We start from the raw sequence: 25607 nt of genomic DNA, 5'->3' as shown, positions 1-25607 counted from the left end.
TTTTGTTGAAACAGACTGTAGTAACATACACATTTTTCTTATTGTCTCCATAATCTATAAATAACGTTTATCGGTAATGTGACCTCATCTAATAATTTGTTAAAATTTTCGAATGAACAAGCGTCAACATCAATGGAACATAATTTCAACAACTGAATTAGGGGTTATCATGTATACAAAAGTATCTGGAGTTATGCAATCGGCGACAAACTAAGATGTGAACAAGAGGAAGCTAATCCAAACGATAAATTTCCCGTCAAACTCGTCTTTGTCATTGGAAATGAAGAAAAATGGGGGCGTTTATTAAAAGTCAAAAGTTCTGAACACACTATTTTCGGTAGGGGGTGTTAATTAGAAGGGGGGCTTTAAATAGAATAAATACGGTATAAAGGATTACACTTCTGGTGTAAAAAGGACAGAGGTTCTGGCATAGAATCAAACCAGTGTCATAAAATGAGATACTGTTCCTAAGATAAAGGCTGTCTTGTCTCAATTAATGCTAAACAAAATTCATGTAAAACTAACATGTTAGTCTGGTATAGATGGATTCACATAAATGCTGAACTTAAGTGTTTGGATAGAAATCAAGAATAAATTGTTGACACAGAGATGTGTCTGGCCTGTAATGCAAATGTTGAAATTAAAATGGGTTTAAATTGTCAACTATGAAACCCTTCAAAGTCAATGAACCATGATTGAAATTGAAGAGCTTAAAAATCTATGTTAAAAAAAAGAAATGATAATGCTTAAACAACTGCCTAAAAAATACAATTGACTTATAATAAGTGGTTTTATTCTAAACTGAACCAAATCTAAAATATGCAATAGACCATGAGTGAGAGAACTGACCACATGACCGAGGGGACATTTAGACCAAATAATGACCATTGTAATGAAATGTGCCCATGTTAATACAACTGCATATAAAATAGCATAGGCCTTCCGCTTAAGAAGCTCCCAATAAATTTACATAACCACATAATTATATATTGTTGAAGTTGCTGCAAGAAACAGCATGCTTTAGTTTTACCATCTTGTTTCGTCAAAACAAGACACAAACTTGTAAGGAATAAGAATCTAGTTTGGTCTAGTGCAATAAAAAAGTAACATGTATCTGTGTCAACCCGTGAGTATTTAGAGGTATTTTTAATACCATTTGAGACTAAAAAAATGTGTCTGCCTTTTATTGCCATGTTTGATTGAGCAAGTTTAGTAATGATACAAAATGCTTGAATTTCTCACAGAAAACAACCTTCCACAGAAAACAAAGTAACCTATGTTATTGTTCGGCAACAGTATACTTGTATATGACAAAATATATTAATCTGATACTGACCAGCAGATATATGCTGTAAACTTAATACCATAGTAATGCTTTTTATACAACTACAAGGTCAATATAAAGAAATCAATTAATCTGACTGACATTGCAATTCTAAACAATGTCATGTTTATACAGACAAATATGTACATCAATAAAACATTGTATAGATACAACATTCCTATCTATAATTTGACAAAAACATATATGAAGCAGAATGCCTATGAATGTCATCAGAACAAAACAGCATATTCCAACAATTTTCTGAAACGGGCTCAGACATGAGGACAACATAGGGATAAAAATTGAGCATATTGAACCTGTAAAATCCATACATATTAAAGAGATACTTAGTATACCACAAAGAAGAGAATTCCTAGGAACCTACCAATGCATATACCTACCTGTGTGAATAAATACAAGATATAGGATATACTGTCATTGAGATAGTAAATTTGTCTTAGGAGTTAGTGCCAAGGTCAATCAGTGTATATAACATCTTTTAACTATCTTTTACTGTAATTGTATGAGGTTATAAAATAAGCATTGTTACATAAGAAACATAAAAGGAAAACACACCAATATGAAAGTTATCTATATGGTTACAAGTGTTAACTTTGACCTTTGATTTCCACCATTGTAATCAGATAATATTAGTCAAATAAGGGTGTTCCAAAGTTTTTGTCCCCATTTAAATGCATTGATCATCCAACAATAACCCCCCCCCCCCCCCTCCCTTTCCCTCTCCTTCTTGATCTGCCACTGTCTATATTTTTCATGCAAGTGTTTCATCAGAAATATAGTCACAGACAATAAAGTAACATTATCACATTCTCCATTAAAGCATTCTTCCTGTATTGGTTATGATTTATTGTTGCTTTTCTTACAACTCTCCATTTTCTTAGCCAGAAAATTATCATGTAGATTATTGGAAATCGACCAAAACAAATTCTAGGCTGATTGATAGATAATGGGTTCCTTCACACCTGTATCTCAGGTATAAACAATCAATATCTATGCTTTACAGAGCAGGTGTTTATATATCTGTAATATACATAAAACCTAGAAAGATGTCAGTATCTCAGAAGCTTTAAGTTATATTGCAGTTCTCCCTAAGGATGAGTAAAAAAAAACATGTTTTATTCAACCAATGTCAAGGACATTCATGTTTATATTCAAACTTATTGATTAAATAAAAAGTTCATAATACTCTTTTAAGTGTTATGAATAATAGTTTTTTTAATTCTTTTTAATGCAACTGGGACATGCAATTTAATTTTCAAATATCACAGATTCTGAAGTTGTTTTTTAAGACTGTTGTTATAATGAAACAGCAAACAGTTGCAATGGGTATCAAAAGTGCAGCCATGGTAATCATATAACTGCAGTATGGATAAAGACTGACTTTTAAGATTTTAAAATTGAATATAATATAAGATGTGGCATGATTGCATATGTGACAAATGTCATTCGGGGATCAAATGATGTGGAAGTTTGCAACTATAGGGATGAATTCAAGAACCTTTCAGCTATAACAATTATCCTTGAAATAAATGTAATATTATGGTAAATTAACAGAAAAATTTCATAAGTTAGATGGCTTTACATTGTATTATGTAGCTGTTTGTTGTAAAATCGAAGAAAAAGGATGAAATCTAACAATAATAAATCTCAAAAATCTCCATTTTAGCATTTATTAATCCCATTTTAGTGTTTCTTCATCTGGCTTAAGGATGTCTGCTGCTCAGTTTCAAAATAAATAACTTTCCACAAAACTAGTTTATATTGATAGGGATTTAATTGAGGAATCAAAAAAGCAACAAAAAAAATAGGAGTCAATGTGCTTGTTTTAGAGATATTAGCCATTGGAATTATGGCGGGAAAATGTTCTCTCTTGATTTTTCATAGCTTTATCATTGACCAGTTAAAGCTCTTAAAAACTATTAAAAAAAAAAAAGATTTTATAAGACTTTTACAAATGACTTATAATTATACATGTAAAAGATAAATAAAAAGAAAAATGGGGGTTCATGGGCAAAATTTTTTAAGGCATTCAAATGGATAAAACCAGAGGAATTTCGAAAAAATCTGACAAAAATTCCAAAACATGACAAGCAAACATCCTTAAGCGTATTATTTAAAGAATCTCATTCAAGCAATGCCCAGAGTTCCTACAAATCTACGCAGTTATTTGAAGCTTTTAAGAAATGACAAAAGGCAAATAAAAATAAAAATACTCTAAGGCCACACCAATTTGATTCCTTGTTCGACGGACCCGTCTGCACCTATTTTTTTCAAAATATTTTTTAAATTTTTTTTTTATTTACTGCTTCCCGCATCTGGAAATGTAATCATGTCTATTTCCCGCACCGTTCTTTTTTGTAAATATTATAAAAAGATATCAACATTGGTTTCTTTCCCCCTGACTTATATTCCCTATCAAAAAATGTTCGTTGTTAGAATAAAGTACAAAGAACTTTTGAAGGATTTGCCTTCAACTGCAATTATATTATATGCTGGCAAAACAAAACTATCTATAGCCGCTGCATGTTTATGCACCTGTCCTGATTGATCCAGGGGCCTGTCGTTCAGCAGTTATCGTTTGTTGATGTTGTTCATTGGTATTTTCCCGTTTGGATATATATAAATTAGATCGTTGGTTTTCCTGTTCAAATTGTGTACGCTAATAATTTTGGGATCCTTTATAGCTTGCTGTTTGATCTGTATCAAAGCCCTGTGTAAAAGGCCGTACTTTGACCTGTGTTTGTTATTGTCAGGTTGAGAACAACCCTCCCTCAGACAAGGGGTCATTTTACTGATGTAGAAAAGAAAATAGAAATACCAAGGATTTGTATAGTTCTTCTATACAAAACCTTTGAAAACTTTAAATTTTGTACCCAAAAGAGGAGAGTTACATCATATTTTAAACAACTTTTTCTAAAAGAGGGGTCCACTTATTTTGCATAATATTAAACTGTTAAAGTAAATGTGTTAATTTAACATGGTTAAAGTCCAGGAATATTACAAAATTCTTGGACATGTTTTGACCATTTAATACTAGATAGATATATAGTTCTTTGAGAAAATATGAGCCCTTTTGTCCAAACAAATATATTATAACTTATATTGATCCTCATAAAACATGTAAAAGGGATATTTATAACATTAAGGGGTTGCCCCCAAACTGATTATGACTTGGATGGAGAATTGTCTCAATGTCAGTCACACTTACATAGACCAGATTTAATTATTTCTTGGTGAACATGGAAAAAATACTTCAGAAATTAAAGAAATGTCAAAGTACAATTTATAAATCAAGTTTGATTATTGTCAAAACCTACTATTTTATGTTAACAAAAAAAAATATAATCGCTCGATCGCCTTTACTTTTCAAGCTTTGCCTCAAAAATTTGCAAATTAAATATTTATTTAAAAATTTTCAAATCGCTCGCTTGCCCCAAATTTTGGAGTCCAAAAAGAACAAGAAATTAAATTGGTGTGGCCTAAATAAATAAAATCTGTCACTCTTTTTTACCATACCTTTAATTGTAAACAGTGTGGGTGATTTTTTTGGATATTATTATCTGAATTTGTTATTTAAAAAATTACTATATTATTTTTTCTTTCTCTGAAGAAATAACACACTTAATAACCTGCTACGCAGGTTATTCTATAGTGTGCATCACATTTTCTATGTTATTTTGAATAGGCAGAAAAAATATTTTAAAAGGTAGTAAATCTCGAAAAAATGTTTGATGGCGTCAGGGTCACATGACAAAATTAATCTATGAGCTGATAAACAAAACAATGTCAGCCAATCCGATGGCGTGTTACGTCCAAAATTAAATTATATTGTCAAAGACATACTATGCTCTATCTAATTAGATAATTGCAATATTCCATGCAAAGTGTATGCAAATTGTGGTTCAAACCTGTATACCACTTCTGATAGTTTTATTTTTATTTTTTGGCAGGGGGTTGGGGTGCAGTCTTAAATTGTACAGTAACTGTTGTTTATGAAATATACAAGACAATCTTGTGTAATATATACAACAGAAAAAAATTCAACAACAAAAGAACTAATTTTATAAATTTGTAGCATTTACTTGCAACAAACAATAAAACATGATGGATTTCTGTTAATCTTATACAATCTTATACAACTGCACATTATTTACATGTTACAATTAAAACATAAATCTTGTGTGCAGGTTTAAATAGTGATAGATTTTTATTTATGACATCTTTTATTTTCATTTCATTTTCTAATAGAATGAACAAATACATTATGAGCAGTAAAATAAAGATATCCATCACTTATTATTGTATTTTAGAACAGTACAATCATCCACAATGCCATTGTTATGATGGGAATACTCTTCAGAATGTACTTTAAAATATAATGATCTCCTTATTTTCATATCTAGAAACTGAAGACAAAATGGTCACTCAGACTTTCACTGATTTAGTTTTATTACAGTGCTATAAATTATGAGTGAAAACAGATAAAAACATAACCAGGAAAGTGTAGAGAAAAAGTCTTTTTTTGGATACATGATTTCTTGATCACTACTAATTCTGAATATAAACCTTTAGGAAATTGGACATTCAAAATTCTGGTTCACCTTATAAAACCAGTTGAATGAATAATAACGAGTCAGCAGTTACTTCTTAACTAATGGTTATCAAGGTTTTTGTAAAGTGCTTGGTAAATGATCCATCATTCTGTATGCTGTGATAAAGTCAAACAGAATATTCTGCCAACTAATGGATGGCAATTTATCATTTATATTAACTAAAATTAGCAAATTTTTATACAGAATTGCAATTCAAATAAACAGTTTTATATAATTGTATCTAATATTAACAACTTTTTTTATAAATTAATTTTATATAAAGAAAATGTTTGATTTATAATTACAATAATAAACTTTTTATAACAGATTGCAATTTACATTTGAATTTGGGTTATTCTTTACAAATCAAAAATATGCCTTCATATTTCATAAGATACCGTGCTGTACACTATTACATTTCTATGTTCAGTGAACCATAAAATCTAGGGTAAAACCATATTTCTGCAACTGAATTAAACAGTTAGCTTTATAGAGAACCTTAGTACTAAGTTTCAAGTTGATTAAAACCAAACTTTAACCTGGTAAGCCACGGACCAATAGACAGAAAAACAAAATGCCCTTCTACTATAATTGCAAGGAATACAAAATTTGACCTCATGAATGTAGGTTTCCAGAAAGGAAATATTGACAGCTGATTTCATTGCCTCCATAATGTCATATCGTGAAAAAATAAATGTTAACAATATTGAGAATTGAGTAACATCCTAGAAATAAATGAACAACTGATATAAAAGGAAAATGAATGTTTATCAGAAAATGATAATAACGATTCAAGACTTACCTAAAGAAATTATTTTTTGCCTCCAATAAATCATATATGAACACTGTCCACTATGCCAACACTATATATAATGTTGAAGACTCAATATAACAAATAAATCAAACGTACGGAGAATAAAAATATCTGACATCAATATAATGTCTCTTGTTTCATCAGTGCTATCTGAGAACATGAACATTTAGTATGTTCCTTGCATGATAAATCTGGATTATCTGGTCTGTACAATTAGTCTGGTGATAATAACTATATATAATATTCAATTAAAATTCATCTTCCATATTGATCTTAACTTTATATTGTCCTTTCATTCTTTTAACTCTTACATAATTAATGATGACAAAAACAATTGCACTCTTTTATATCAAGATATATAGAACATAGATCGATACTTTTTCCTAAAAAACAAACTGTCTATATCAAGATTGGATTGCATAAAGGTGATTGCACATCTATTGATATATTGCTCTTGGGAAATTAATGTAAAATCAAGTAATTAGCCAGCATTCACCTTATGTTTAAATAAATGCTGGAAAGGATAATTTACTGGACATCAAACAGCTGATTAAAGTCTACAACTCATTCTTGTAAACTTAATCAATATACACTTTTCTCATACAAAAACAATAAAATTGAGCATTAGAGTGATTTTGAAGAATCCTCGGAAAAAATAAAAAAATAGATGGAGAATGTGTCCATGGAACAAAAATGATGTCCCCAAACTCCCAAAGGTATGTAACATTATAAATGAGCGTAACTCAAGAATGGTAAAATGACGCCACCCAAATTCAAACTTGATCTGAGTTTTGTGGTACTTTTCAGGACATAACTAATGATGGAAAAAAAAAATAAACCTGAAAGCCCCATTAGCTACTGCCAGGGATGTAACAAACCAATTGTTTCAAAGGCAATCCGTTTTTACCAGTTAATTTGTAATTATATTTTGTGTGAACGATTTATTCACATGAAATTGTAAACAGACAAATTTGGTGAATTTAAATTGCTGCAGAATCACCTGGAAAGGACTTAAAACAAGAGGCTCTCAAGAGCCTGAATCGCTCACCTTAATTCTTTTGGTTAAATCTTTCATCAATGATTATTTTGGCTTTTCAATTTATTTAAATGTTTTTTGGATCGTCCTATTTTCTTCAAAAGCCAAAAAAAAAAATCATTTTCTCCTATGTTCTATTTTAGCCATAGGAGCTATGTTTCTTGACATACAAGGAAATAAAATATAAAATTTATACTAGATACTCTGAAACTCATTTAGCCTAAGTTTGGCTGAAATTGATACAGCAGTTTCAAAGGAGAAGACTTTTTAAAGTAAGTTAACATGATGAACAAATTGTGAAAAAAGTCTTTAAAGGGCAATAACTCCTTAAGGGGTCAATTGACAATTTTGGTCAAATTGACTTAATTGAAGATCTTACTTTGCTGAACATTATTGCTGTTTACAGTTTATTTCTATCTATAATTATATTCAAGATAATAAACAAAAACAGCAAAATTTCCTTAAAATTATCAATTCAGGGGCAGCAACCCAACAACAGGTTGTCTGATTCATCTGAAAATTTCAGGGCAGATAGATCTTGACCTGATAAACAATAATACCCACGTCAGATTTGCTCTAAATGCTTTGGTTTTTGAGTTATAAGCCAAAAACTGCATTTGACCCCTATGTTCTATTTTTAGCAATGGCGACCATGTTTGTTGATAGATCATAACTTTGGATACAATTTACAAACTAGATACCCTAAGAAACATTCAGTTAAAGTTTGGAAGTATTTGGCCCAGTAGTTTCAGAGGAGAAGATTTTTGTAAAAGATTACTAAGATTTACGAAAAATGGTTAAAAATTGACTATAAAGGGCAATAACTCCTAAAGGGGTCAACTGACCATTTCCGTCATGTTGACTTATTTGTAAATCTTACTTTGCTGAACATTATTGCTGTTTACAGTTTATCTCTATCTATAAAAATATTCAAGATAATAACCAAAAACAGCAAAATTTCTTTAAAATTACCAATTCAGGGGCAGTAACCCAACAACAGGTTGTCTGATTCATCTGAAAATTTCAGGGCAGATAGATCTTGACCTGATAAACAATATTATCCCATGTCAGATTTGCTCTAAATGCTTTGGTTTTTGAGTTATAAGCCAAAAACTGCATTTGACCCCTATGTTCTATTTTTAGCAATGGCGACCATGTTTGTTGATAGATCACAACTTCGGATACAATTTACAAACTAGATACCCTAAGAAACATTCAGTTAAAGTTTGGAAGTATTTGGCCCAGTAGTTTCAGAGGAGAAGATTTTTGTAAAAGATTACTAAGATTTACGAAAAATGGTTAAAAATTGACTATAAAGGGCAATAACTCCTAAAGGGGTCAACTGACCATTTCCGTCATGTTGACTTATTTGTAAATCTTACTTTGCTGAACATTATTCCTGTTTACAGTTTATCTCTATCTATAATAATATTCAAGATAATAACCAAAAACAGTAAAATTGCTTTAAAATTACCAATTCAGGGGCAGCAACCCAACAACGGGTTGTCTGATTCATCTGAAAATTTCAGGGCAGATAGATCTTGACCTGATAAACAATATTACCCCATGTCAGATTTGCTCTAAATGCTTTGGTTTTTAAGTTATAAACCAAAAACTGCATTTGACCCCTATGTTCTATTTTTAGCAATGGCGACCATGTTTGTTGATAGATCAAAACTTCGGATACAATTTATAAATTAGATACCCTAAGGAACATTCAGTTAAAGTTTGAAAGTATTTGGCCCAGTAGTTTCAGAGGAGAAGATTCTTGAAATAGTTTACGACGACAGACGACGGACGCCAAGTGATGGCATAAGCTCATTTGTCCCTTCGGGACAGGTGAGCTAATAAAAAAATATATATATGGGGCTCATGTAGTTTGCATGGTCACTTTCAAAAATGCTGCAGGTCGCCAGATCACTTTTAAACAGATTTAAGTGAGTCACAGGCTGTTTTAAAACAATGTCAGGTCACCTGTCATCAGATGACCCCGTGCTTAAGGTTCCAACAATCTTAAAAAGCATAGTTTAAGCCAATGTGGGGTAATCAATTCCATCTAAGATTTGATGGTCAGTTCTTAATCAGTTTGATGATCTTTCATCTTGTTTAATGTGACACTTTATATGATACATTAGTTGCACAGTTGAACTGCAACAGTTTATCCAAATAATCTAAGACCATTAATCAATGCCTTTGCTTACATAAATTAAGAACATGTGTTTATAGCTCACTCACAGGATCTTGTGAGAAACTTTATGTATTGGTCAGTTATTCTGGAGTAGTAGCTTGAAGTAACATGTTGTTTTAGGCATAATGTATTGTATGGAGTGGAGTGTTGGAGTGGAGTATTGGAGTGGAGTGTTGGAGTGAACTTTTGGAGTGAGATTTTGGAGTGAAATTTTTGGAGTGAGATTTTGGAGTGAAATTTGATGAAAAATTTTGTAGTGAATAATTTAAAAACAAACTATACTGAAATAGAAATAAAAATATGCATGCAGTGAAGTATTCGAATAATAATGTGAACGACCTCATATCAACAGTCCTTTATAAACAATTTCAAAGTCTCCTGATCTACTGATGCATAACTAAGAGTTATATAATTATTTAGCATTGTGATTTCCCAATCTCTTAAAAATCTGGCAGCATCCTCATTAGGAAATTTTTACATGATGAAAGTATTTTCATTTTCTGAATTTAATTTAGATGAAATTTGGATTTATGAAAAAATAAGTTATTAAATGGTATTACCTAGCTATCATTTCGGTATCAATAGAACACAATAATAAAAGATGAACTGCAATTACAGTGTTATTTCCTGGATTTACATTGAGAAAATATTGTTACACCTGGGGTGTGTGGTTAAACCTTCGTAGCAGGCTGAGCTATAAATATAAATATAAAACATAGGTAATATGGTAATTTTCAGAGGCGGATTTAGGGGGGGGGGGCATGAGGCCCGCCCCCCCCCCCCTTTTGGGAAAACAATTGGTTGCTTATATAGGGAATCACTGAAGCGTGACTGGAGCGGGCCCCCTCTTAGGTCAGTCAGTGGGCCCCCACTTATGAAAATTTCTGGATCCGCCACTGATTTTTGATACAGGCACTGGTATAGATACATCAATAGTAATATAATATCATATATATATATGATAAATCTCCAATATGTGGATACATATTAACAAGAGAGATTGGTCAAATTTCAATATTTACAAAACTATTTAGTTGTAGTTATAAGGCATATAATAATTATGGTCTCAATAAAATATATAAGTCTTGAGATTCATTACGTATGTTGGTTGAAGGAACCGCATTTAATAAAAGTTGAAAATAAATGAACCAACTACTAACGTTGTTGTCAAATCTATAAAAGATATTGTTGAAAATCTATATAGGAAAAAAGAAATAGATTCACAAACTTATAATTTCTTGAGGAATAATAATGAATCAAAACACGGACACATGTACCTTCTTCCAAAAGTTCATAAAATTAATCTAGAAATAATTAATGAGGCATTCCGAACTGGTCAAATAGTTGGAAACATAAACATTCCTTACCGACCAATCATCAATAAGTGTAACTCTCCCACGAGACGCATTGAAAGATAACTGGGTCTACTCTTAAAACCATTATTGAAGAGGCATAACTTTTACATTCAAGATACAAAAGACTTCATTAATAAAATAGAGTCAAACGAGGTCACAAAAGAATGCATCATTATTGCCTATGATGTAACGTTGATGTACACAACTATGAACATTGATAACTTAGAAGAAACAGTTATCAATTCATTAGAATCAATTGACACACAAGAATATATTTTCAGCAGATTTTACTATAATGTTCTTTAAACGGTTGCAGTATTTCTTTGCGTGTGAACTGGGTTATCACAGGTTTCAGGTAATAATATATAATGCAAATCATTTGCGGGTTGTACCAATATATGAATCAAACACTATATATATGTATACCAAATATTAAATCAATATGTTTAAGCATGACACAAAAAGAGCAGAAAATTGATTATTAACTTGATCTGTAATTTAACACGGTTAAACCCCACTCGCACTATTATTTTCTATGTTCGGTGGACCATTAAGTTGCAGTCAAAACTCTAATTTGGCATTAGAATTAGAAAGATCATATCATAGGGAACATGTGTACTAAGTTTCAAGTTGATTGGACTTCAACTTCATCAAAAACTACCTTGACAAAAAATTTTAACCTGACACGGGACAGACGGACGAACGAACGAACGAACGGATGGACAGACGAACGGATGTACAGACCAGAAAACATAATGCCCCTCTGCTATCGTAGGTGGGGCATAAAAATATTGAAAACTGATTAATTAATTTCCTAAGTCCAAGGGTCATAACTCATAAATATCAGACCGAAACAGAATTTAAACTTTATCTGTAACTTGTCATAGTAAAACTAAATTTATTGGATGGACAGACAGACGGAAAGACAGACAGTCAGACGGAAAGCTAAGATAAATGTGTGTCGTCCCACACATAATTGTAAAAAATGTTAGTATTTAATGTTGTGCTGATCTAAAATTTCTTTGTGTCCTTCCTTCAATTGTTCTTTAATTTTCTGTAATTTTTATTTATTTATTTTTAATGAATACTTGTTCAAAATTAAACAAAACATTTAACCCCCTGACATTCTACTACTTCTAGAATAATATACTATATACCGGTACTCTAAAATTTCACCAAAAAAAAAATCACTCCAAAATCTCACTCCAAAAATTTCACTCCAAAATCTCACTCCAAAATCTCACTCCAACACTCCACTCCAATACTCCACTCCAACACTCCACTCCATAAAATACATTATGCCGTTGTTTTATAGAGCTGGAATTTAGTAACGTTTTGTATTGGAAGTTATAATTGTGTACCTTCAAATATATTATATATATACATGTACTTTTATAAGATTAAACATGTGAACATTAAGGAGACTTAGTTCAATTCTAACAGTGACTGTCTGGTGGCATATATACAATAGCTATATAGTTCCCTATATTAACGGGCAAAATGGATTTATCGTTCCCGGATTCATATTCCCGAAATAATGACATAGTTCTAAAACACACAAAAGAAAGACCCGTTATACCAACAAGAAAACAAGAATGTGTCCATAGTACCGTATATTTTCGAATTTAAAGCGCATCGTTTTATAAGCCGCACGGCCGTTTTTTGGGGGGAAGATTGTTTTTGTCCTTACATAAAACGCACCTGAATATTAAGCGCAGACTGAAGAAAACGTATATTTATTCTACTGACCTGATAGTGTCATGAATATTTTCTCCTTTTGTAACTCACACCGTAATTTGTTTCATTTCTATTTTCAGATTGGTGAGAAAGTTGAGAGTATTTTTGAATATATTTATTTGTGTCATATTACACGGATGCCCCACTCACCATCATTTTCTGTGTTTAGTGGACCGTGAAATTTGGGTAAAAACCCTTATTTGGCATTCAAATTAGAAAGACCATATCACAGGGAACATGTATACAAAGTTTCAAGTTGATTCGACTTCAACTTTATCAAAAACTACCTTGACCAAAAACTTTAACCTGAAGCGGGACGAACGGACAGACAGACAGAAGGATGAACGAACGAACGCAAAGACCAGAAAACATAATGCCCCTCTACTATTGTAGGTGGGGCATAAAAACTTTTTTAAGCCAATCAAATTTAAAGCATAAAGTATCAGCAGCCATAAACCATAATGTCTGTGATCTAATATAAAGCACCAATGTCCATCCCTGTAATCTATCTAGAACACAAGTTACATTGTTTTAATCATTTAATTATTGACAAGTTTTGTGATTTTTGCTTAATCATTCAAAAGAATCACAAGATCTTAATCAAAATGAGTAAAAACTTATGTTAACTCGTCAACTGTCATATTGGTATAAGCAAACAATTGTTTGATACAACTTTTATTGGAAAATTTGTATTAATCAAAAGTAATTCAAATACCCTGACTTTTCCAATATCTGAGATTTAAAATTTTCAGACAGAATTTTTTTCCATCATATCCAGGGAACAATTAAGGAAAACCAAGACAAGACCTATATAAACCAACTACAAGCATCTATATGTCTTTTTACAATGGTTACAATTTATATATATCATAGAAACAGCTACAGATACATGATAAGAAAGAAATACCACTTAGATACAGACTGCAGTGTTTAACTTACATCAATATTGACAGATGGTTTACAAAGAGCTTGTCATTTCTAAGTAACACTACTTAGTTCTGACAAACCACTGACAAACTGGTCAATACTTTGGTGAATAGTGGTGAAAAATATAATACTATCATATCCACTTTCATTAAAGGCAACTGTTGTTATTTTTATTGTCAAATTGTCTTTTATGTCTATCAAGAGATTTTCAGACAGCAATGACAACTTATTCAATAACATTAGTCAAGTTCTTTGTGATTTCTCAGGAGGGATTTGGAAACAATCTAACTCCTATTATGAGTAAAAATAGATATGGGACAGTCAATTTTCGACAGAAACCCACTCACAAAATAACCCAATTTAGCCTGTACAACTCATGTACCTTCTTAGCACAATTGTTAAAAATGTTATTTTCAGTTCATAAAACAAATGATGAAACATTAATGAATTATTTATGCTATTTGCAACTTAATCTGAAATCCAAAAATCCAAAAAGTTCAACATGTAGGTTATTTGGATCTTCATTTTAAACAAATGTTGGATAACCAATAGGTCATAGGGTTGTTAATCCTATTAAGGTAGTACCTAACACTACAGGGAGATAACTCTGTAAAGACAGCTAAACGTTTTAATTATGTTGTGTTGTAAAAGGAATATTAAGCTTCTCAATGATCAAAATTGGTGTTTGTCAAATTGCTATATAACCAGTTTAATTTTTCTGACAAAACGATTGGTTCAAAATTTTTAAATTTTTATATTTTTATTAAAGTCTCAAAGTAAATACTTTGACAAAATAATTAAACGAGCCAAATTAATTTTAGTGAAAGTGTTGGGTACCACCTTAATTACATAAAAAATGAGAGATAAAAAAAATGGCATAAAACTCTATAATTGTATGCTTATCTTGCTTCAATTTGAGCTGCCTTATTCAACCTTTCTCTCCCTCTACTATAAAATTAATGCAGAAAAAATGGAAAAATGTTGGAATGTTTCCTGTCTACCCTATAATTTAGTCCAAAAACATTCCAACAAGAGTGAAATGCTATCTCATCTAGTTAAACCCTACATTTCCTGTATTCAATCAAGAGTAAAACTCATGACATTTATAAGGCTCTTCTAATTACCCAATCTTACCCAAAATCATCTAAATGTCTGGAAAGAAGGCTGACGTAGTCAACTTATTTTAATGAAACTGTCAGTGGTCAAGGCAGTAATTTATAGAAAAGTACAATTCACATATCAGATCTGTAATTTCTGAGGTAACTCATTTCACAGTTAGACTAAATATCAGCATACTATTGTCCAATGTCTTTAATTACCTTTTATATAAAAAAAAGCTAAACCACATTAAAACTCAGATATTGTATGTGCTTCTAAATTACACATTTATAGAATGACATTAAACATCAGCTCATTTGGGTCAAACCTGAACTTAAATCTGAGGAACATAAAATAAATAACCTTAGATTTAGGGAACATGCATGAATTTTGAAAATCAATATCAAACAGATTAATATCAGTAAAGTAGATAAAGAACTAAATTAATGTGGGTCCAACAGACATATTTTCAGTAGGAGTCATAATGTTATAGCGCTGACATAATTTATGGGTAACTTAAATTATGTAAAGTTATGATAAGGAACAGACAACAAAACAAGGTCAATGCCATATGACATATTATGTCAGAGTGCCCTACACTGTCTTAGAAAAGTAATACCTATGTCTCACCTGGCAAACCATGGCTCATTACAGGAGTAAAAACATTCAAAGAGGCAATTTTCACCTTTATGAAACACACACTATTGGTACAAACTAATTTATCACTCTATATATATTTAGAATGCCAAAAAGTTATAAATATAACTCTGTTAAACTGATTAGTTTTGTACTGTTTTTCTGATCAATTTTTGTGTGTATATTCCTTTTGTTAGTTTTTAATATCTCTGATATATCTAAATGCTTTACTTATTGAACTCTGATTACAAGTTTGATAGATGGAAGATTTTATTCAAAATAACGAAAGTAATGGGCTTGCTGTATAATGCAATAGGAGAAATAAGTGAATCTTAAAGAGACTACTTCGAACATTGAATCTTAGGCTAAATGGTGCTAATGGAATAATATTGCATAATATTTAACACACTGCTATAATGGCAAGCTGTTTTGCTATCTTTTCTTACTTCAAGATATCTCATATAGTTTATAAGATATCTTATATAGTTAAAAGGATATCTTATATAATTGTCTTTATAAGACAATAAAGATAAATATAAGACATTAACTATATAAGATATCTTATAAACTATATGAGATATCTTATTAACTATAAGATATCTTATAAACTATATAAGATATCTTATAAACTATATAAGATATCTTATAAACTTTAGAAGATATCTTATAAAGTATATATAAGGTATCATATAAACTTTATGAGATATCTTATACAACATTAAAGATATCTTATATAACATTAAAGATATCTCATATAACATTAAAGATATCTTATATAATATATGAGATATTTTATAAAAATGAAATTATAAAAGATATCTTATATACTAAAAGAGGTATCTTATATATTATAGAAGATATCTTGAAATTCAAATAAATAGTAAAACCACTTGCCATACACTGCCTGAATTTCTAACACAGATTTTAGAAGGTTTGTCAGTTTTCCTATTTAGGAAGGTCGCAGGTTTTCATCAGTAACTCGGCATCGACCACCAACAAAAACTGACCGCCATGACATCAAGCTAAAGTGACTATTTAGATAGACATGATCACTTTAAAATGATTATGATGACCAAGTATAGATGAACAATTAGTCATTAAATAAGAAACTGAACACTGACTTAAGATGGTGTCTTAACCATGAAAATGAAGTAAGTGACATTTTTATCACTAGACACTTATATATAAAAATATTGATTGTCTACGAATCTTCTACCTAAAATATTAGGCTTTATACAATAAATTAATGTTGTTTTTGCATTATAGCATAAAAGTGTAAGGCAAAACAAATTTCAAAATAATAATTTCATTAACTTGCACTTCTTTCTAACTTAGTGGGACCTAAGAAATATAAGAGCTTCCAAATTATCAGTGTAGAATGTACACAAAATGACACCTGAATTACAAAAATATCTGACTGTGAAGACTCAGCCAAGATTTTCTCTTCCTATTGTTTGTGCCAAGAATCAATGTAGTATATAACTGAGTATCAATGATGTTATGTATAAGTAGTATAACACTTTTATTTCTTACATTTAATGTCAAACACATATTCCCTTGTGTCAAGTATCGATAAATCCAACCGCAGTTCATTTGTAATTTTTCTGACACTCTTGAGAAATAATAAAGCATTGCATAGGCTTAAAGGTTATTTGAAGCAATTTTTTACTATTTATTCATTAACTTTTAGAACATAAATGACTCCCCATGACATTGGTTTCAGTCATTCAATCTGCTATATTCTTGACATATCAATTACATTTAAAACAAGACCAAAATTTCTGCTTATGGAGGTACAGTTATAAATCTTGAAAGGAAAATTAGAAAGAATATTTTGAAAGGATATGATTTAAACTGTGCATTTCAAATGCAAAACATGTGACTTGAGTATGTGTATAGATATTATGACCAACTGGATTGCATGTCAATATGTGGATGGTACTTTCTGACATTCTGCGGCCAAGTTCTAATTGAATATGGAAATGCGGAATATGTCAAAGAGACAACAACAGTCACATACTTTATATCTGTCATGATACTATTTGAATCCCATTTTCAATTGGAAAATCATGTGTATCTTTTTAGTTTGTAGGAGGCTTTACAACAGAATCAAGCTTAAACCCTGAATTATGCAACACAATTCCATTTAAATCTACTCTATAAAAAGGTTAATTAAGATTATCCACACAAATTAAGCTTTTGAGCATAAGGTCTTAATTCAAATGGCTTTTCAATACGAATTCATTTTCCAATTAAATTAAGTAGTTTATGAAGATTTAAAACCTTTGAAATCTGTTTTTCAATAATTCACCAACATTTGTGGAGGTTACTATTTTTTTCAATTTACTTATACTGTGGATTCATTATTATTCATTGGATAACAATTTTTGTGGCTTTCGTGGACACAGATGAACCACGAATTCAAATGTTCAACGAATATCATATTTTCGATAGGCCTTGTATACAGAGATTGGCAAAACCACTAAATCAAATAGCCACAAATATGCAAGTTTTCAGCAATCCATGAAAATTAATACCCACGAAAATAAATGAATCCACAGTATTTCACTTTTATCATAAAGAGGCTTTGAATTTCATCTTTATTACAGAATCATCAAAAAGTTTACAACTAGAGGCTCTCAAAAGCCTGTCATAATCGCTCACCTAACTCATCTTTGGTTTGAGAAATCATGTAAAAATAGATAAAATCCTAACAGATAACCCAACTAATGATTGAGGTCAGATTTGGTTGAATATTGGCCCCGTAATTTAATTAAAAAAATCCTGGTGGCCATCTTGAACAGTAAATCAGCAACAAAGTAGCAACACTTCATCAGCACCTCATAAGGAACATTTATGCCATGTTTGGTTTCATTCCATTCAGTGGTTTTCTAAAAGAAGACATTTGTATACATGTATTTCCCTTAGGATCCTATGTTCAACTAAGTCCACCACTGGTGGCCATCTTGGATAATGGATAGGCTTCAAAGTAACAACACTTGGTCAACACCTCATAAGGAACATTCATGCCATGTTTGATTCCATTCCATTCAGTTGTTCTATTAAAGAAGACATTTGTACGTATTTCCCATAGGGTCCTATGTTGAACCAAGTTCACCACTGGTGGCCATCTTGGACGATGGATCGGCTTCAAAGTAACAACACTTGGTCAGCTTCTTGTAAGGAACATTCATGCCATGTTTGGTCTTATTCCATTTTATTCCATTAAATGGTTCTCTAAAAAAAAGACATTTGTGTGTATTTCCCTTAGGGTCCTATGTTAAACTAAGTCACCCGCTGACAGCCATCTTGGAAAGTGGATTGGCTTCAAAGTAACAACACTTGGTCAGCACCTGATAAGGAACATTGATGCCATGCTTGGTTTCATTCCATTCAGTGGTTCTCTAGAAGAAGTTCAATACATGAAAAGTTAACAATGATGACAGACAAACCCATTGCATGACAAGTGACGAGAATAGTTCACTCAGCCCTTTGGACCAGGTGAGCTAATAAAGTGGTTCTTAAATGAATCTATTTCTAAAACCCAAATAATTGCCAAGGAAAACAAATCACTTCACTACATTGTAGGATCCAAAATCATATTGACCACAATCTATCATCCAAAATGTTCTGTAAAAAAAGCTGTCTTGAGAAATGTGATAAAAATAACAATATAATTATTCTTTGGTTGCCCATTACAACAATTATACTCAGATACAGGACACATAAATTTTAAAACTGTATAACCCTTTAAGACTACAATCTCTGAATCAGGGGTTGCTGCCAAATTTAACTCTTCAAAACAAAATTTGACAAATTGGAACAAAACTGATGTAAAAACAAAAAATAATGCAGGGGTCATAACTTTGAAATTAATAATGTGATATGCATAAAAGAAGTTTATACAATTAAGCTCTTTCTATATAAAAAGAAATAATATCTATAAGGGCCAATTATAAACTTTGAACCTAATCCATAAATGCAGTTTGTAAAAATAGAAAAATGAAAAATAGATAAAAATGAGGAGTGGGAGTAATGTTATTGCCTATACGTCAATAGCATATAAACTAGATTATAATAACGGAACTTATATTTTAAAAACATCTATAGGTTGTTCACAAATATACAGAGGTGGTATATTGCTTGATTAGTTTTTAAAATTAAGACCTGTCAAAAATATTTTAAAAGGACAATTTAGTCCTCTTGGTTTGTTGTAAATGCTTCCAGAGAATTTTTTTTTTTTATGTCAAATACACTGCCAGTCAATATGGATAGAGTACTGTATAATATGACAGAAAGACAACTCATGTATTTAAAAAACATGATATGTGTACTCATGTTTTAGTTTATCTTTTGAGTCAACACAATATTTAATAATTGTCATCTTGTATTATAGATTACTCCAATACACAACATTAACACTTAATGAAGTCTCCATTAACACTAATTCACCTGATTATTTATCTACGTAAGACTAAGTACTTTATTGATATGTAATTATACATGTACTGCAAAAACTGTGGTCTTGGTCCATTTAAAATAATGTTTCTGTTATTAACATCACCATACAAATAGAGAAATGACATTCCTAACATTTCCAATGACTAGAATATAGTCTAATTATTTTTTGTAAAATAAATCTACTAATAAGAATTTCCAAAAACTTATTTTTTACCAAAAATACCTTTTATCAACTCCTGGTTAACAATTTCAAATCTGAAAAATTTGATGATCAAATGGAAAATAATATTTTCTTTTCCTTAGATTTTTTTTTTTTGTAGGATTCATTCATTATAATCTCTCCTCCCCAAGTTTTTTTTTTATATGAAGTGAGATGCATGGGAAATTTTTATAACTTTGATATTTTCAACTTCAATTTCCTTCAAACAGTTCAATTGAAGTTACTTTTTTGTTATAAGAATCAATTGCTTAGATTCAAACATTTGAAAATTTTCGTATACAAGTAAAAATTCAGAGTGTAAATGACTGCATTTACTTTATCAAGAAGTTAAACTGTGTTTACTCTCTTTAAACTGGGACTATTAAACTAATGGGACTACTGGGACTTATATTTAGTTGTAAAAAGACATCAATCAAATTAACAGAATTCACTGATAAAATTAAGTAATTTTTAGAATGACTGTGACAAAATATTTACTATTCTACAAGTTGAAACTGGTACATTTAATCAATCGTCAAAATAAAAGTACATTTTTGGTCAAAGAAGTTATTTAAATTTTAAAACAATTATCATGATCTGATAACTGTCACACAATAACTTTTAAATTAAATTCCATTATATCACATTATTAAACCTTAACATTCATTACCAAAATGTAAAATAATTGAATAAATTATATTTCTAAGTGTTTTCTTTGTAAAGAATAATTATTTCATCTATAGGTATAATATAATCTTCACTAATTCATTTCTATCCCATTATCAAGTTTTATTTCATCATAGTAACTGTCATACAATCTTACCAGCTTTATTGAATATAATCTCCCAAAGCTACAGCATGTATACACAGTATTACGATTAATATCTACTGCGTATTGCAAATCCAGGATGGCAGTATATATGTGGGGTAACAAAGGTAACAACTTCTTCTCTAATACTTAATGATCTTTGTTGATTGAACCTTTAACCTTTATTTGTAATACTTTGTACAATGTACTAAAAACAATCCTACTATATTATATCAGACTTATTGTCATTTAAACCTTAATTCTATAAACAAATTCTTATAAATACTATTGGCAAAATAATGATAGGTATTTTAAGACTCTCAGTCTTTGATCATAGACTATATATCTTGTTAGAGATAAGAATCCCCATGGATAATTAATCAATGCATTATACATTGCAGAATTTATTACTTATAAATTACCTTCATTTGTTTTTAATATGGTTTGCACATGCTAGTGTAATTGACAATAACATGAACCATCCTTTGCAATTTCAAAAAACAAAGGAATAAACAGTGCATCTTCTAAAATCTTAATTGAAGAATTTGACTAAAATATGAAAACTTTTGAAATCTGGATAAAACTGGTGATATGATTATGTAATGAAATTTACCTATGAACCCACAGGCCCAAGTCTCTGAATTGTAATTTCCCCCATATACCTTGATATATATAACATCTTACAGTATATACAATGTATAGGATTTTTTTCAAAGAAAGCACCTTACAATCAGTTATTTTCAATTGCATATATATGAGCCTTTTCAATGTCAATTCATATTTCTCAGAGAAGTTAGAAAAATAGTAGACCTAAATGTTAGCAGAAAATGAACCCCCCCCCCCACGAAAAAAAATCGAAGTTCAAAGGCTCATTACTCCAACAAGAGTCAAATCATAAAAAAGTCTTGTTGATATGCACATCTAAAAATTATGTCCTTATGATGTACAATTTAAGTGTCAGGAATTTCCGTTGTGTGTTTTCAGAGGAGGCAATAGTATATTCAAAATTCTAAATTCAAAGGCCGTATGTTGACCTATAGTTGTTATAATTTCTGTGTCATTTTGGTCTCTTGTGGAGAGTTGTCTCATTGGCAATCATACCACATCTTCTTTTTTGTCTCATTGGCAATCATGCCACATCTTCATTTTTATACAACTCCTAGAAACAAGAATTTGTCCATGGTACATGGATGCCCAACTTGCACTATCATTTTTTATGTTCAGTGGACCATGAAATTGGGTTCAAAATTCTTATTTGGCATTAAAATTAGAAAGATCGTATAATAAGGAATATGTGTACTAGGTTTCAGTTGATTAGACATCAATATAAAAAAGAACCAAAGAGACCAAAATGACACAGACATCAACAACTATAGGTCACCGTACAGCCTTCAACAATGAGCAAAGCCCATACCACATAGTCAGCTATAAAAGGCCCAGATAAGACAATGTAAAATAATTCAAACAAGAAAACTAACGGTCTTATTTTATTTATATAAAAAAATGAACGAAAAACAAATATGTAACACATAAACAAACGACAACCACTGAATTACAGGCTCCTAACTTCATCAAAAACTACCCTGACCAAAAACAAACTAGTAGGGGGACAGAGAAGTGAACAGACAGACAGACCCTAAAACATAATGCCAATAGGTTAGGCATAAAAAATATGGAATCATTATAGGACCTGTCTTTATGCACTTCAACATATGACCTTATTATCTACAAGGTATCATAAAATTCTGATGTGGTTTCAGATGAGTTGCAATAACAAGAACAGAAGGTAGAAACAGACAGGTAAACACAACCACAGTCTGTCTTGTAGAAAAACACAGGAATACAAACACTGATTGACATGACAGTACTTAAAACCAGATACTGAAAGAGAGAGAAGATTATACTCTGGTTTAATTCCAACTAATAGTGACAAAATAACTTAACTATTGAGGCTACCTACACTCAGTAAAGATTAATAAAATACTGACATAAAAGGTCTCTAAACACACCATATTTAACATAAACTGACTTACAGGACTACTACAATATCACTAAGGTTGTGTTGAACACACTGGGAACAAAGCCTGACTGACAGCACTAAACTGTTTGTACTTGAAACATGTTTTCTATCATACAACAGAAATATGTTGCATCATTAAGACAAAAGTAGAAGTCTTTAGTGAAAATAATTACTAAACTGTAAATCACAACTTAAAGATAACAGATAATCCATAATATCTGTTACAAACATCCCTTATATGATTTAAACATGTACTTATAACATGCTTAAGTTCTAATTTGAAATGTTACAGTTTTATTCTCTGTGAAATTGTTAAATACTGCTTGAGATCTATACTATATAATTAATGTTCTTCTATTATTTATCTATTTTATAAGGAATATGATTAATCTTTTTCTTAATAATCAAGAATTCAATAACATCTAATAATTTTGAAATTACAAAGATCAAATTTTCAACATAAAAATTATGATTTATTTCTGCATTTTTTAACTCAGTTTGTTTTATAGTGATCTTCAACTGTCCAAAGAATGCCTAGAACCTAGAACGTATCAAAACTTTGATATAGTATACAAATAGGTCAAAGACTTTTATAAACAAATACAATAGGGATAATTTAAAAAAAATTTAAAACAAGAATTGATCATTAATGGCTTGGCTGCACAGAATGTTTCTAGGACAATGGACAATTTTCTATAATGTGTACATCTATGTAAAGAAGTATAGAAAGGAACCAGATGCTCCGCAGGGCTCAGCTTTATACGACCGCAGAGGATGAACCCTGAACGGTTGGGGCTAGTATGGAAACAACATTCAAGCTGGATAATACAGCTCTGAATTTGGATTGTGATTAAATAGTTGACACAACATAGGTTTCTGACACAGAATGAATGTGGTCTAATGAACTTAATTTTTTTTTTTGCTTTTGAGCAATTCACTATGCTGCTGAATATTAACCCTCTCAAAAAAAAAATATTTGAAGAAATTTTCTTTTTAATTTCTGAAATCTGAAATGAGAAAAATTGACCCCCCCCCCCCCAACACAGATGATGGCCCAGCTAGCATATAAAGTTAAAAAGGGACATACCTCAAGAACTGTAAATGTGAAGCTGCCAAAAATTGAACATAAACTGAGTTTAGAGGTAATAAGCATTATATACACATTTCATTAAATTTAGTTGCGACAAACTTAAGATAAGAGAACAGAAACTAGAAAATTCTTCAATTTTTCTATTTGTAAAGGGGCATAACCATAGAATGGTAATAAAAGTGCTTGTAATCACTGAATGGTAAAGACTGCTTTAATTTATCAGTTGGTAGTAAAGTGAATATCGCATTGTATATTGTATATAGCATTGACTTAAGTTGATTCAACTACTATTCTGTACAAAGAAAGATAACTCCAATTTTCAAAGAAGATTTCATAAAGCATTGGTTTTAGGTGATTCAACAACCATTCAGGACAAAGAAAGATAACTCCAATTTATTGTCTTGAAACTACAAACATGCTTGTTTTTGGCCCCTTTATTCCTAGACTGTTTGCCCCATAACCCACAAAATATATCCCAACCTTCTACTTATGGTATTAATCATTGTGGTACAATTTCAGAACAATTGAAATACTTATACACAACTTTTTGTACTGACACTAAATAAATGCTTGTTTTGGGCCTCAATTCCTAAACCTTTGGGACAATAACCCCCAAAATCAATCCAAAGCTTCCTTTTGTGGTTATAAACATTGTGTTAAAATTTTATTGATTTTTATTTACTTATACTAAAGTTATTATCCGGAAATTATCCGTATTTGGACGACGCTGACGATGACGATGACGTGATACCAATATACAACCGCAATTTGTTTTGCTGTTGTATAAAAACTGATATCAATCTATAAAAATGGCTTTAATGTAATATATACTGTATACACCATTGAAATTACAGTGACAGTATACCTCTCATTAAAGCCATGTTTTTTTCTTTTTGAAATTTTACAAAAAACATTACCGAGTTTCAAAGTCAGTACATGTAATCGGGTAAAAGCTCAAATAGCAGGTGCACTATTTACAATGGCAAAAACCTTGTTGTCAGGTTTGGTCGTACAAAGCCACAAAACTCCACTACATTATAGTAAGTATAATTAAATTATTTAAGGACAAATTAACAAACCTGTTTTTCCTTTGGATTAGGAAATCAATTGCTTCCTTTTCCTGATAATCTGACACATTATACTTTTCCGGAGTCAAAACTTTTATTGTTATTTCTTCTCATTTTAACAAGCAATCATCACTAAAAAATAAACAAAATTGGCTAGGTTATTTCTCTACTGGTGGATTTATTACACTTAGCACCCTATCATCTTTTGTTAGAATCAATACATGTGATCAATCG

At 30.7% G+C, this 25607-nt stretch overlaps 1 protein-coding gene across 3 annotated transcripts in view; it reads right to left on the bottom strand.

Moving 5' to 3' along the window:
• LOC139517791 (sodium/hydrogen exchanger 1-like) overlaps nt 1–25607 on the bottom strand; it is an 83973-nt gene that overhangs the window by 45961 nt on the left and 12405 nt on the right. The window contains exon 2 of one of the 3 annotated variants that reach the window (XM_071309224.1): nt 25386–25505. The gene's annotated coding sequence lies outside the window, so the exon portion shown is untranslated. Of the gene's footprint in view, nt 1–21211; nt 21855–25385; nt 25561–25607 lie in introns of those variants that run through there. The other 2 variants (XM_071309223.1, XM_071309225.1) reach the window with 2 other exon arrangements.

Source organism: Mytilus edulis, chromosome 3, assembly GCF_963676685.1.
Source record: "Mytilus edulis chromosome 3, xbMytEdul2.2, whole genome shotgun sequence".
Lineage (NCBI taxonomy): Eukaryota > Metazoa > Mollusca > Bivalvia > Mytilida > Mytilidae > Mytilus > Mytilus edulis.
Note: the sequence above shows the minus strand (reverse complement) of the source record. Positions and strands in the feature narration are given on the sequence as shown.